We start from the raw sequence: 14,362 nt of genomic DNA, 5'->3' as shown, positions 1-14,362 counted from the left end.
CCAATTTACCTAATTTTCCTTTGGTTGCGTGTGCTTTTGGTATCATACCTAAGAATCTATTGCCAAATCCAAAGTTCATGAAGATTTACCTTTTCTTCTAAAAGTTTTATAGTTTTAGCCCTTACATTTATGTTGTTGACTCATGTTGAGTTAATTTTTGAATATGGCATGACATGTGGGTTTAACTTCATTCTTCTGCATGTATATCTAGTTGTCCCACCGTATATTGAAGAGAATATTTTTTCCCTCTTGAATAGTCTGGGCACCCTTGTTAAAAACCAACTGGCCGGGCTTCCCTGGTGGCTCAGTGGTTGGGAGTCTGCCTGCCGATGCAGGGGACGCGGGTTCGTGCCCCGGTCTGGGAGGATCCCACGTGCCGCGGAGCGGCTGGGCCCGTGAGCCATGGCCGCTGAGCCTGCGCGTCCGGAGCCTGTGCTCTGCAACGGGAGAGGCCACAACAGTGAGAGGCCCACGTACCACTAAAAAAAAAAAAAAAAAAAAAAAAAATCAAATAGACTATAATAGTATAGGATAGAATAGGATTGAAAGTATGAAAATACATGATATGTAAGGTAGGAATTGCTTTATGAAAATCTGTGGGGTGTGTGTGTGTGTGTGTGCGTGTGTATTTGTACTGGGTTGCTGTGTAAATTGAATATGTTACTATGAGTTGCAGTAAAAAACGGTTGAAAAATATTGAATTGCCACATTTAGCAGAACTCAGTTGCAACTTCGACCTCTTTTCTTATAAGGGAGTGAGTGGGGTGCGGGGTTACACCTAATCAAGGGAGAAGGAAAAGAGAGGGCTCTTTAGGCTGAAAATAACAAGCTCATTAAAATGATGGCTCAAGAACTTTATCTGGGTGGCATTTTTGTAGGAAATGGGCATGAAATATTTTATTTCAAGGGCATGAAACAAAATAACTGCAGTTGAGAAACTGGCTGTCACCATGTCTCCACACCATTGCCAAAGCAAGAAACCCAAGAGCATTGTGAAGATTTTCCATCTTTCCTGTCTGTGGAGCTGGTTCATGAAACCCTGGTGCTGGTTATTATCGTTAATTTTAGCAGTAATAATGTTTGCAGTACTAACAATCCTGTAAATTTATTGAGTTATTTCAGCTTTCAAAGATCTTCCCCACCTGTCTTTTCATTTAATTGTACAATGAGCCTGGAACTAGTCAGCACAGGTAGGATTATACTCATTTTATTTTAGAGGAAACAGGCTCAGAGAGGGCAGTCCATGCTCACTCAACCCCCTTCTGTGTTTCCCAATTCCTCCCGGCTATGCTCTTTTGGCATTTGAGGGGACCCAATAAATAAATCCCCTTTCCATGCCTGAATTCACAGCCAATTGAGAGACAGAGACACAGGGTGGAGATAGAAATATCAGCTTAATTATGGGTAAATGCTGGAGTGGACCAGAATTATGACTACTGGGGGCTCAGAGAGTCCCCTGCTGCACCACAGCTTGACCCCAGATAGCACATAATCTTTGATACATCACTGTTCTCACAAAAGGAGAGGTCTCCAGAGGTCCACCACCAAAAACAAACAATCATGGTCTAGTCGTAGAGTGGCTAGAGCCCCATCTGTGGCAGCTAGCGCCTGGGATTTGATGGCGAAGAGCTGTAGAAGGAGCTTCTCACTCCCCTCAGGGTAGCTAAGGTGGCTGGATCAGGGGCTGGGCTGGAGCAGGGTGGTGGGAACCAGCTGGACCAGTAGGCATGGGGGTGGGGTGGGGGGAGAGCCCTGAGGTCGGATCATATATCCACACCACCATGTGTTCACTGACATTGGAAGGTGGGATGGAGATGCTGAGCCTGGATTCCTTTTCTGAGCCAGACTCTCCGTGGAGGCTGAGGTGGTTTTGTTTGGAGGTGCCTTCCAGCAAGCAGAGTACTTAGAGGCAAACCCTCTCTGGAAGAAAGCTTGCTCAAGTTAGGCTCAAAGGACCCTCACAGATTATTACTATGAGCTCTTGAATAAAGATGACCAAACCCATGAGAAGCCAAGTTACTGTGCCTGAGAGTCACAGAAACAATGGACAACAATGGACAGTACATTCCAAGGACTGCAGATGATGGAGTGTCAGATATTCAATATAGACTAGTTATATAGGAAATGTTTAAAGAATTAAACGTATAAAAATGCAGTGCTTCAAAGAAATATAATTACAAAGAACATATAAGAGGAAATTATCAGGAACAAACAGATCTGAAATAAAAAAAACCAAATGTGGTGGTTGTACAATATTGTGAATGTACTAAATGCTACTGACTTCAAATGATTAATTTCAAGTTCTATGAATGTAACCTCACAAAAAAGGATCACCTCAAAATGAAAAATGTAATTGTTGACATGAAAACTCAGTGGATAGGTTTAAAAAGCACAGTTTTGACAGACACAGTTGAAGAAAAAAGCAGTAAACGGAAAAATGTATTTGGAGAAATTATCCAGAATGCCACAAAGAGGAAAAGGAGATGAAGAATATGAGAAATTAAGAGAGAGAAGCTAGAATCAGATGGTCTGATAAATGTCTAATTAAAGGAGAGAAGAGAAAGAATGAAGGACAGGCAGTATCCAAAGAGATTCAAGTCACATCTATCATTAATAGTGCAATAAGGAAAAAATGAACAATCCTTCATTTTAGTGGAAGATTTCAATGCCTCTCTCTTGATTATTGATAAGTAGAAAAATATATATCAGCAATGGTATAATGAATGGAAACACAACACAGACTTTTTCTAATGGACCTATATCAAATTTGGCATCGAACAATTAGAAAACATTTTTCCCCAAGTATACACGGAACATTCATAAAAATTAATGATAAAATTTCCCTACATATTTTAAAGTGTAAGCATTATAATAGACTCTCTGTTTACAAAACAATTCAATAGAAGTTTATAACAAAAGGACAATTTAAAACACTTTCTATATATTTGGGAAAAAAAACCAAAACCTGTCTCATGAATCAAGAAGAAAGCATCGCATATATTTAAACGTAATTAAACGCGCTGCCTTTGAGCCCTCGCCGCGCCTGCGCGTGGCGCCGTGGGGGGCGGGGGGGACGGGGAGGTCAGGCTGCAGCGCCAGAGCAGCATGCGCTTGCGCATAACTGGGGCCGTCTGCCCCGCGGCGGCGGCTCTTTTAGCAGCGAGCTAGACTGCGGCCCTGGGCTGCCGGGGCTGGGGGCTGGGGAAGACGTCGGGGGTCCTGCAGTCTCTGCTTATTCCTGTACCTGTCCTGTGAGTCCGAGTGTCCTGTCCTCTCCGTGGAAATCAGTGAGACGGGCAGGTTCATTCAACCGCGGCTTGGAGGGCGTCCGCAGGGAGGGGAGATGAGAATCCGGCTGTGGCCTTTAACAGACTGAGCGCTGTAGTGCACTTGACACGAACTGGCTCCCGGTCTTGAGCTGCATGGGCTGAACTCGTCTGGCTGAGGTGTATTCGCGGACTACTTAGAAAAACCGCCGTTTAGGGTCAACTGCTTATTTGGATATGCCCCAGATAGCTTGAACAGCTCACAAAGACAGGGTTCTGTGCACTGCGGGGCACAACACAGGCACCTAAATAAATGCACAGGCACTCCTTCGTAAGCCACGTTCTAGATGATAACGATCCCTCCTGGATTTAGGTGAAATGTGCATCATTTCTGAGTACAAGGCGGCACGTGTTGAAGGGCAGGTATGCACAAGTGCCATGTCTAGCCGCTTTGGTGCTTAATAACTGGAGGGGGGCCCCAAGTTAGCAGGGTTAGTAGGCAGTTGGTGTAAACTCTAGCTCAGGAGCAGGACTTTAAAAAATACGAATCGAGGATAATAGCGCCTACCTTATATCAGGGTGTGGTCTACTTTGGATCCTCTAACAGAACGGGTCCCCTGACCACCCAAGAAACTGAAGCTGCTACTGGCAGCTGAGGGCCCAGGTTTATTCTGTACCACAGTTTATTCTGTTCCTATTATCTAAACAGGATTAAGTAGAAATAACTTAGACGCTTATCTAGTATTTGACATGAGATATTTATTTTGTGAAACAGTGCAAGCGATTGTAAATCCCCACATACTATTTGATTAAGTGCAATAGGGTATAGTCACGTGTAATCTCTTTACACAATAGTGCATCTAGTCCTTTGCCTTTAATTATTGCACAAAAATTATAAGACCAGCGAAAAAGACATGCACACTGATAGGCAAATTGGCCTACACAATGACAAATCAGAACAGTACACTGACTGGAATGGTCCAATAATTTAAGTCAAATGTTTTAATGGTGCAATTAAAGTAATCAAATAAGGGTTCAAATATGTTTTTTCAATATATTAATTTCTTTAAAGTCCTGTTCAGGCAAGGTGCTGTTGATGTTTAAAAAAACACAATTAGCTTTGTCCACAGATGTCAAAAGTTACCCAAGGTAAGTTTGATGTTGAATGCAGCTTTAAACAATTAAAAACTTGTATTGAGTGTACTTCTCAAAGCAAATTATACAGTTTGAGAGAGCCCCGAAACCTGTAAACTAAATGTTCTTACACAAATGCACAAGATAAAGTTGGCAACGTTAGATGTCACGTTAAAAGAAAAGTAATTAAAACTGAATGATAATGGAAATACTACAGATAAAAACTTGTAGGATACAGCAAAGATGTTTCAAGGGAAATTTATGGTTTTATATTCTTATATTAGAAAAGAAAAAAGGCTGATGAACATTAATATAAGTATCCAAAGTAAGTGGTTGAGAAAAGAACAACAGAATAGGCTCAAGGAAAGCAGAAGGAAGGACATAGTGAAAATATGAGCAGAAATCAGTGGAACGGAAAACACTGATGCAGCAGAAAGACTCAACAAAAGTTAAAGTTGGTTTTTCAAGAAGATAAACGAATAGACAAATCTCTGTTGTAATGAGGAGACAGAGGGAGGCGGGGAGAGAGAGAGAAGGAGAGAAAAAGATATATATAATTAACAGTATGAGTGAAAAGAGGATATAACTACAGATACAACAATGTTTAATAAAATAATGTCAACAATACCATCTATGAATTTGAGGTTAGATAAAATGGACAAATCCCTAGAAGATATGTCACTTACCAAAATTCTGAATAGTGCTATAACATTAAAACAAGTTTTATAGGCTTTTACAAGAGAGTTCTTTCAAAAATTAAAAAGAATTTTAATTAGGGCTTCCCTGGTGGCACAGTGGTTGAGAGTCCGCCTGCCGATGCAGGGGACACAGGTTCGTGCCCCGGTCTGGGAAGATCCCACATGCCGCGGAGCGGCTGGGCCCGTGAGCCATGGCCGCTGAGCCTGCGCGTCCGGAGCCTGTGCTCTGCAACAGGAGAGGCCACAACAGTGAGAGGCCCGCGTACCACAAAAAACAAAAAAACAAAAAAACAACAAAATCAAAATGGACTAAAGACTTGAACATAAGACCTGAAACCGTAAAGCTCCTAGAAGAAAACATAGGCGGTAAGCTTTTTTACAGAGGTCTTGGTGATGATTTTTTGAATCTGATTCAAAAGCAAAGGCAACAAAAGCAAAAATCAAGTGGGACATCACACTGAAGGCAACCTATTGAATGAAAGAAAATATTTGCAGATCATATGTCTGACAAGGTGTTCATATCCAAAATATGTGAAGAACTCATACAACTCAATAGCAAAAAACCCAAACAATCCAATTAAGAAATGGGCAGAAGATCTGAATAGACATTTTTGCAAAGAACACATATGGACGGCTAACAGGTATATGAAAAGATGCTCAACATCACTAATCATCAGGGAAATGAAAATCAAAACCACAATATCACCTCACACCTGTCAGAATGGCTATTATCAAAAAGAACAAATAATAAGTATTAGTCAGGATGTGGAGAAAAGGGAACCCTTGGGCACTTTTGCTGGGAATGTAAATTGGTGTAGTCACTATGGAAACAGTATAACATTTTCTCAAAAAATTAAAAATAGAACTACCATGTGATCCAGCAATTTACTTCTGGGTATTTATCTGAAGAAAATGAAAACACTAACTTGAAAAGACATCTACACCCTCATGTTCATTGCAGCATTATTTACAATAGCCAAGATCTGGAAACAACCTAAGTGTCCAGTGACGGATGGATGAATGGGTAAAGAAAATGAGGTATGTATGTATGTATGTATGTATGTATGTATGTATGTATGTATATCTATCTAGTGTACACACACACTGTAATATTACTTAGCCATAAAAAAGAATGAAATCTTGCTATCGTGACAACATGGATGGACCTTGAGAGCATTATGCTAAGTGAAATATGTCAGAGGTGGGTCTGCCCCCTTCCCCTAGACACAGAAGCTGGACCATAAAATGAAGTCAATTCCAGGGACTGGGTCAGTATACTCTCAAGACACATGGGAGATCCTGGGTGGGTGGAGATGGTGGGATGCAGGTGGGATGCAGGAAAGAGTCAGGGAGAGGCAACATCCAGGTCACCAAGAGAAGAAGAAATGGGCCAGTGGTACCAAGGCCAAGAGGCCGGGACAGTTCCTGGTCTGGCAACCTGGAGGTTACTGGTGAGCACAGCAGGGGCAGTTTTAGAATATCAGTGGGGGCAGAAGGCTGCAAAGCGGGAGCAAGTAAATGGAAGCTGTGAACAGGTCACTTCCTGGAGAGATTAGGTTAGGAAGGAGAGCTGGGTGGTAGGGACAGCAGTGACAAAGGAGAGGGAAGACCTGCATCCTCCGCCTGGCACCCTGACAGGCCCATAATTAACACTGAATGAATGAATGAATAAATAAACATACAAAGGTCTAATGGTGAAGGGAAGGAGCCAGTGGAAAATATTAAAGACGGGGCAGAAATTTAAAGTGAGCCAAAGGCAGAATTTCAGAAGACAAACTGTGGAGGTTACAGTCTTGTCTAGTGTGTGGGTCTCCATCAAGAGCCTTCGAGGCACAGGATGAAGTCCCTGCTGTGGGTACAGCCTAGGCTGGGAGGTCCCTGATGGAGCTGGACTGAGCTGTAGTCAAGGAGGAGGCCAAGGCAGAGAGCCTTGAGAGGTAGAGTCAGGTGTGGAGGCGATAAGCCATGGTACTTGTGCCATCTGGAAGGGGCTTGGGGATACAAATTGTATCCCTCTCCCTTCCCCTCCACCACCAGAGATTACACCAGCCACTGAGAAGGTAATTTCATATCTTCTTAATCTGCACAAGCACCCTATAAGGTATTGTGCAACTTGGGACACTTCTGAAAGTGAAAGGGGATGCTTTAATAATTATGCCAGAAGGACAAGCATAAGCTGGGGCCATCCCAGGAAAACTGGGATGTATAGTTCCCTGCCTATAGGGAATCTGATATCAGGTTCTCTGATACAAGCTAAATTTGAAGATGTACCTTAGATCTCTAGTTTAGATGCGGCCCCTTCTCTCCCACAACTCTAAACCTTGGAAGTTGCATGCCATGGAGCTCTGACAGGCCAACAGAGCAGACTTGGAGGGTCCCTCCCTCTGGGTCAGCCATGTGGAATGGGCCTGCAGGCCTGCCTCACGTGGGCAGATGAGGTACAGGGAATGGTGGGCGTTCTCATGGGTTACGGTAGGGTGGGGCTGTGCTCAGGTGTGTGAACCCCATGCAAACAAAAAGCACAGGAGCGCCTTCCTGGCCAGAGCTCAGGGAGTGCTCAAGGACGTGGGGAAGGGGCAATAGGGCACGCCACACCTGCTTCAGTGGCCCACTCTCCAACAAAACATGGCCCCATGGCATCAAACACCAGAGCATCTTATTAGCTACTGAGGAGCGAGGTGGCGGGTTTTTCTGCTGCATTGGCCTCCTTAGGGAATAAGATCAGGACTTCCGACCTCCATGAGAGGCGATGGAAAGCAGAGGAGAAGTTCTTTTTCCAACACAATCCAGCATGTGGTCCATCTCCGTCCAGCTGCTGTGTGTGTGAGCCACTATTTAAGATTTCTCCCACCACCTTGCCAAAGTTGGCCTCAGAAAACAGACCTTCACCTCAGGCATCACAGGTTGAAAGGAAGAGGCTAGGGTCACAATTCTTAAACAATCCAAAAAATGAGAACTATGGAAGGATGTGGAGAAATTGGAACCCTTGTACGCTGTTGGTGGGAATGCAAAATGGTGCAGCCGCTATGGAAAACAGTATGGCAGTTCCACAAAAAATTCAAAATAGATCTACCATGTGATCCAGCAATCACACTTCTGGGTATTTATCCAAGAGAACTGAAACCAGGATCTCAAAGAGATATTAGCACCCCTTGTACATTACAGCACTATTTACAACAGCCAAGATGTAGAAACAACGTAAATGTCTATCAACCAATGAATGGATAAGCAAAATATGGTCTATGCATACAATGGAATATTATTCAGCCATAAAAGAGAAGGAAATTCTGCAATATGTGACAACATGGATGAACCTTGAGGACATTATGCTAAGTGAAATAAACCAGTCACAAAAAGACAAATACTGTATGATTCCACTTATATTATGTATCTAAAATATTCAAACTCTTAGAAACACTGTAAAATGGTGGTTGCCAGGGGCTGGAGGGGAAGGGGGAAAAGAAGAGTTACTAATCAATGGACATAAAGTTTCAGTTTTGCAAGATGAATAAGTTCAAGAGATCTGCTGTACAACTCATGTATAGTTAACTTTACTGTACACTTAAAATTTGTTAAGAGGGTAGACCACATGCTAAGTGTTCTTGCCACAATAAAATAAAATTTAAAAAATTATGCAAAGAAAAAAAGACTGGAAGGAAATACACAAAAAATGCTAACAGTGATTACTCTGATTTGTAGGGCTTTGGGTGATTTAAAATATCTATACTTTTTAGTATAGTTTTTGAATTTTAAACAAATGAGTATTATTATTATTATTATTATTTTTTGCGGTACGCGGGCCTCTCACTGCTGTGGCCTCTCCCGCTGCGGAGCACAGGTTCCAGACGCGCAGGCTCAGTGGCCATGGCCCACAGGCCCAGCCGCTCCGCGGCACGCGGGATCCTCCCGGACTGGGGCACGAACCGGTGTCCCCTGCATCGGCAGGCGGACTCTCAACCACTGCGCCACCAGGGAAGCCTGAGTATTATTTTTATACTGGAAAAATAAAAAAATCCTGAATTGTTACCCTTTGACTAGTCTTAACTCCATTATTTATTTGTTTGTTTATTCATTATTACTGTTTTTAACTGAAGTATAATTGACCTACAATACTACGTTAGTTCCAGGTGTACAACATAGAGATTCTATATTTCTATACATTAGAAAATGATCACCACAACAAGTCTAGTTATCATCAGACACAAAGTTACTATATTATTGACTATATTCCCCATGCTGTGCATTTCATCCCCATGACTCATTTATTTTGTAACTGGGAGTTTGTACCTCTTAATTTCCCTCACCTATTTCTCTCCTCCTCCACCCCCGCCCCTCGGGCAACCACCCGTTGCTTCTCTGTATCTATGAGTCTCTTTATGTTTTGTTATGTTCGTTCATTTGTTTTGTTTTTTAGATTCCTCATGTAAATGAAGTCAATGGTATCTGTCTTTCTCTGTCTGACTTATTTCACTTAGCATAATACCCGTCAGGTCCATCCATCTTGTTGCAACTGGAAAGATTTCATTTCTTTTTTTTATGGCTGAGTAATATTCCACTGTACATATATACCACGCATTCTTTACCCATTTTTCTATTGAAGGACACTTAGGTTGCTTCCATACATTGGATATTATAAATAATGCTGCAGTGAACGTAGGAGTGCATATATCTTTTCGGGTTAGTGTTTTTGTTTTCATTGGAAAGATACCCAGAAGTGGAAGCGCTTGATTGTTTGGTAGTCCTATTTTTAATTTTTTGAGGAAGCTCCATACTGTTTTCCTTAGTGGCTGCACCAATTTACATTCCCATCAGCAGTGTACATTCCCACCATATCCTCACCACTTGTTATTTGTTGTCTTTATCACATTGTTTTTTTATTTGAAATATAGTTGATTTACAATGTTATATTAGTTTCAGGTGTATGTATAGTGACTCAATATTTTTATAGGTCATACTCCACTGAAAGTTATTATAAAATAATGGCTGTATTTCCTTGTGCTGTACAATATATCCTTGTTGCTTATTTATTTTATACACAGTGGTTTGTAGCTCTTAATCCCATACCCCTATCTTGCCCCTTCCCCTTCCTTCTCCCCTGGTAACTCTAGCTTGTTCTCTGTATCTGTGAGTCTGTTTCTATTTTGTTATATTCATTGGTTTGTTTATTTTTTAGATTCCACATATAAGTGATAATATACAGTATTTGTCTTTCTTTATCTCACTTATTTCACTGAACCTAATACCCTCTAGATCCATCCACATTGTTGCAAATGGCAGAATTTCATTCTTTCTTATGGCCAAGTAATATTCCATTTATATATATATATATATATCTCACTTCTTTATCCACTTGTCTGTTGATGGACATTCGGTTGCTTCCATATCTTGGCAATCGTAAACAATGCTGCTATGAACAATGGGGTTCATGTATGTTTTCCAATTGGTGTTTTCACTTTTGGGGGTTATGTACCCAGGAGTGGAATTGCTGGATCATATGGTAGTTCATATTTTTAGTTTTTTGAGGAAACTCCATACTGTTTTCCACAGTGGTTTCACCAATTTACATTCCCACCAACAGTGTACAAGGGTTCCCTTTTCTCCATATCCTCGCTAACATTTGTTATTTGTAGACTTTTTAATGTTAGCCATTCTGACAGGTGTGAGGTGATATCTCATTGTGGTTTTGATTTGCATTTCTCTAATAATTAGCGATATCAAGCATCTTTTCATGTGTCTGTTAGCCATCTGTATGTCTTCTTTGGAAAAATGTCCGTTCAAGTCTTCTACCCATTTTTTGAGTTGTTTGTTTTTTTGATACTGAGTTGTATGAACTATTTATGTATGTTGGATATTAGACCCTTATTGGCCATGTCATTTGCAAGTATTTTCTCCCATTCCTTAGGTTGTCTTTTCATTTTGTCAGTGGTTTCCTTTGCTGTGCAAAAGCTTTTAAATTTAATTAGATTCCATTTGTGTATTTTTACTTTTATTTCTCTTGCCTTAGGAGAGAGATCCAAAAAAATATTGCTATGATTTATGTCAAAGAGTGTTCTGCCTGTGTTCTCTTCTAGGAGTTTTATGGTTTCAGGTCTTACATTTAGGTCTTTAATCCTTTTTGAGTTTATTTTTGTATATGGTGCGAAAAAATGTTCTAATCTCATTCTTTTACATGTAGCTGTCCAGTTTTCCCAGCACCACTATTGAAGAGACTGTCTTTTCTCTATTGTATATCCTTGTCTCATTTGTTGTAGATTAATTGGCCATAGGCAAGTGGGTTTATTTCTAGGCTCTCTATTCTGTTCCAATCTCATTGTGGTTTTGATTTGCATTCCCCTGATGATTAGTGGTATTGAGCATCTTTTCATTTACCTGTTGCCGTCTACGTGTCTTCTTTGGGAAAATGTCCGTTCCAGTCCTCTGCCCATTTTTTAATTGGTTTTTTGTTGTTGTTGTTTGTTTTTGTTTGTTTTTTTTGACATTGAGTTGTGTGAGTTCTTTGTATATTTGGGATATGAAACCTTTATCAGATATGTCTGTTGCAAATATCTTCTCCCTTTCAGTAAGCTGCCTTTTTGTTTTGTTGATAGTTTCCTTCACTGTGCAAAATCTTTTTAGTTTGATTAGGTCCCATTTGTTTATTTTCGCTTTGGTTTCCCTTGCCTGAGGTGACATATCGAAAAAATATTACTAAGATCAATGTCAAAGAGTGTACTCCCTTTGTGTTCTAGGAGTTTTATGGTTTCAGACCTTACATTTAAGTCTTTAATCCATTTTGAGTTTGTTTTTGTATATGGTGTGAGAAAGTAATCTAGTTTGATTCTTTTGAATATAGCTGTTCAGTTTTCTCAATACCGGATGCTGTCTTTTCTCCATTGTACATTCTTACCTCCTTTGTCATAGATTAATTGACCATATAAGTGTGGGTTTATTTCTGGGCTCTCTATTCTGTTCCATTGATCTATATGTCTGTTTTTGTGCTCATACCATACTGTTTTGATTACTATGACTTTGTAATATAGTTTTAAATCAGGGCACATGATACCTCCACCTTTGGTCTTTCTCAAGATGTTTTGGCTATTTGGGGTCTTTTGTGTTTCCATACAAATTTTAGAATTATTTGTCCTAGTTCTGTGAAAAATACCATTGGTTTTTTATAGGGATTCCATTGAATCTGTAGATTGTTTTTCTCGGTCTGATTTATTTTACTTAAGCGTGATACCCTCCAGGTCCATCCATGTTGTTGCAAATGGCAAGATTTCATTCTTTTCTATAGTTGAGTCTCTGTTTTAAAGTCAATTTTCTCTGATGTAAGTATTGCCGCTCCAGATTTCTTTTTGTTTCCATTTACTTGGAATACCTTTTTCCCATTTCCTTACTTTCAGTCTGTGTGTGCCATTAGATTTGAAGTGAGTCTCTCGTAGGCAACATATATATGGGTCTTCATTCTGCTTTTGCTCTCTTCCTTTGTGTTTGATTCCTTTCTCCTTTTTTGGTGTGTGTATCTATTATAGATTACCTCATGGTTACCATGAGGTTTATAACTAACTAACTAACTAACTATTTTAAGTTGATGATCTCTTAAGTTATAACACATTCTAACAAGACTGCATTTTATCCCCCTCCACATTTAATTTTTTTTTTTTTTTTTTTGCAGTACACGGACCTCTCACTGTTGTGGCCTCTCCCGCTGTGGAGCACAGGCTCCGACGTGCAGGCTCAGCGGCCATGGCTCATGGGCCCAGCTGCTCCGTGGCATGTGGGATCCTCCCGGACTGGGGCACGAACCCACGTCCCCTGCATCGGCAGGCAGACTCTCAACCACTGCGCCACCAGGGAAGCCCCACATTTAATATTTTTGACATCATATTTCACAATGAGATATTTCCTTTTGTAATTTTCATATCTCTAGTTTTGGTCTTTTCTTTTCCACTTTGAAAAGTCCCTTTAACATTTCTTGTAAAGCCTGTTTAGTTGTGCTGAACTCTTAGCTTTTGTTTGTCTGTAAAACTCTTTATCTCTCCTTTAAATTTGAATTATAGCCTTGCTGGCTATAGACTATTCTTGGTGTTTCCCTTTTATCACTTTAAATATATCATGCCACTCCCTCTGGCCTGCAAATTTTCTGCTGAAAAGCCAACTGAGAGTCTTATGCGAATTCCTTCTATGTAACTAGCTGCTTTTTCCTTGCTGCTTTTAAGATTCTCTCGTTATCTTTAATTTTGCCATTTTAATTACAATGTGTCTTGGTATTTTTCTCTTTGGGTTCATCTTATTTGGGACTCTCTGTAATTCCTGGACTGGGTATCTGTTTCCGTTCCAGGTTAGGAAAATTTTCAGCTATTATTTTTTCAAGTAAATTCTCTGATGCCTTTGCCCTCTTTTCTCCTTCTGGGACCCCTATAATGCAAATGTTAGTACCCTTGATGTTGTCACAGAGGTCTCTTAAACTATCCTTATTGAAAAAAACTCTAGGGACTTCCCTGGTGGAGTAGTGGTTAAGAATCCACCTGCCAATGCAGGGGACACAGGTTCGAGCCCTGCTTCAGGAAGATCCCACATGCTGCAGAGCAACTAAGCCCCTGTGCCACAACTACTGAGCCTGCGCTCTACAGCCCTCAAGCTACATCTACTGAGCCGGCACACCACAACTACTGAAACCCGTGAGCCTAGATCCTGTGCTACGCAACAAGAGAAGCCACCACAATGAGAAGGCTGCACACCACAACAAAGAGTAGCTCCCGCTCGCCGCAACTAGAGAAAGCCCGTGCACAGCAATGAAGACCCAACACAGCCAACCCCCCCCCCACCAAAACCCCCCAAAAAACAACTCTAGGGACTTCCCTGGTGGTCCAATGTTTAAGACTCCACTGCAGGGGGCGTGGGTTTGATCCCTGGTTGGGGAACTAAGATCCCACATGCTACGTGGTACAGCCCCCAATAAATAAATAAAAATGTAAAAAACTCTTTTTTCTTTTTTCTGTTCAGCCTGGGTGATTTCCACTGCTCTGTCTCCCAGTTCACTGATTCGTTCCTCTGTATCATATAATCTGCTGTCGATTCCTTCTAGTGTATTTTTTTTTCAGTTATTGCATTTTTCAGCTCTGTTTGGCTCTCCTTTGTATTTTCTGACTTTTTGTTAGAAGCTTCTAACTTCTCACTCTGTTCATCCCTTCTTCTCCCAAGTTCTCCGAGCATCTTTTGATCATTACCTTGAACTCTTTATTGGGTAGATCACTTATCTCCACTTTGCTTAGTTCTTTTTCT

General features: G+C 40.9%; 1 non-coding gene across 1 annotated transcript; it reads left to right on the top strand.

The window, feature by feature from the left end:
* The first annotated feature begins 3,017 nt into the window (after positions 1-3,017).
* LOC132430390 (small nucleolar RNA SNORA76) lies at positions 3,018-3,172 on the top strand. The gene has a single exon (XR_009520483.1). It is a non-coding gene; the product is annotated as a small nucleolar RNA SNORA76 (small nucleolar RNA).
* Positions 3,173-14,362: the final 11,190 nt, after the last annotated feature.

The sequence above is a fragment of the Delphinus delphis genome, chromosome 8 (genome assembly GCF_949987515.2).
Source record: "Delphinus delphis chromosome 8, mDelDel1.2, whole genome shotgun sequence".
NCBI lineage: Eukaryota > Metazoa > Chordata > Mammalia > Artiodactyla > Delphinidae > Delphinus > Delphinus delphis.
Note: the sequence above shows the minus strand (reverse complement) of the source record. Positions and strands in the feature narration are given on the sequence as shown.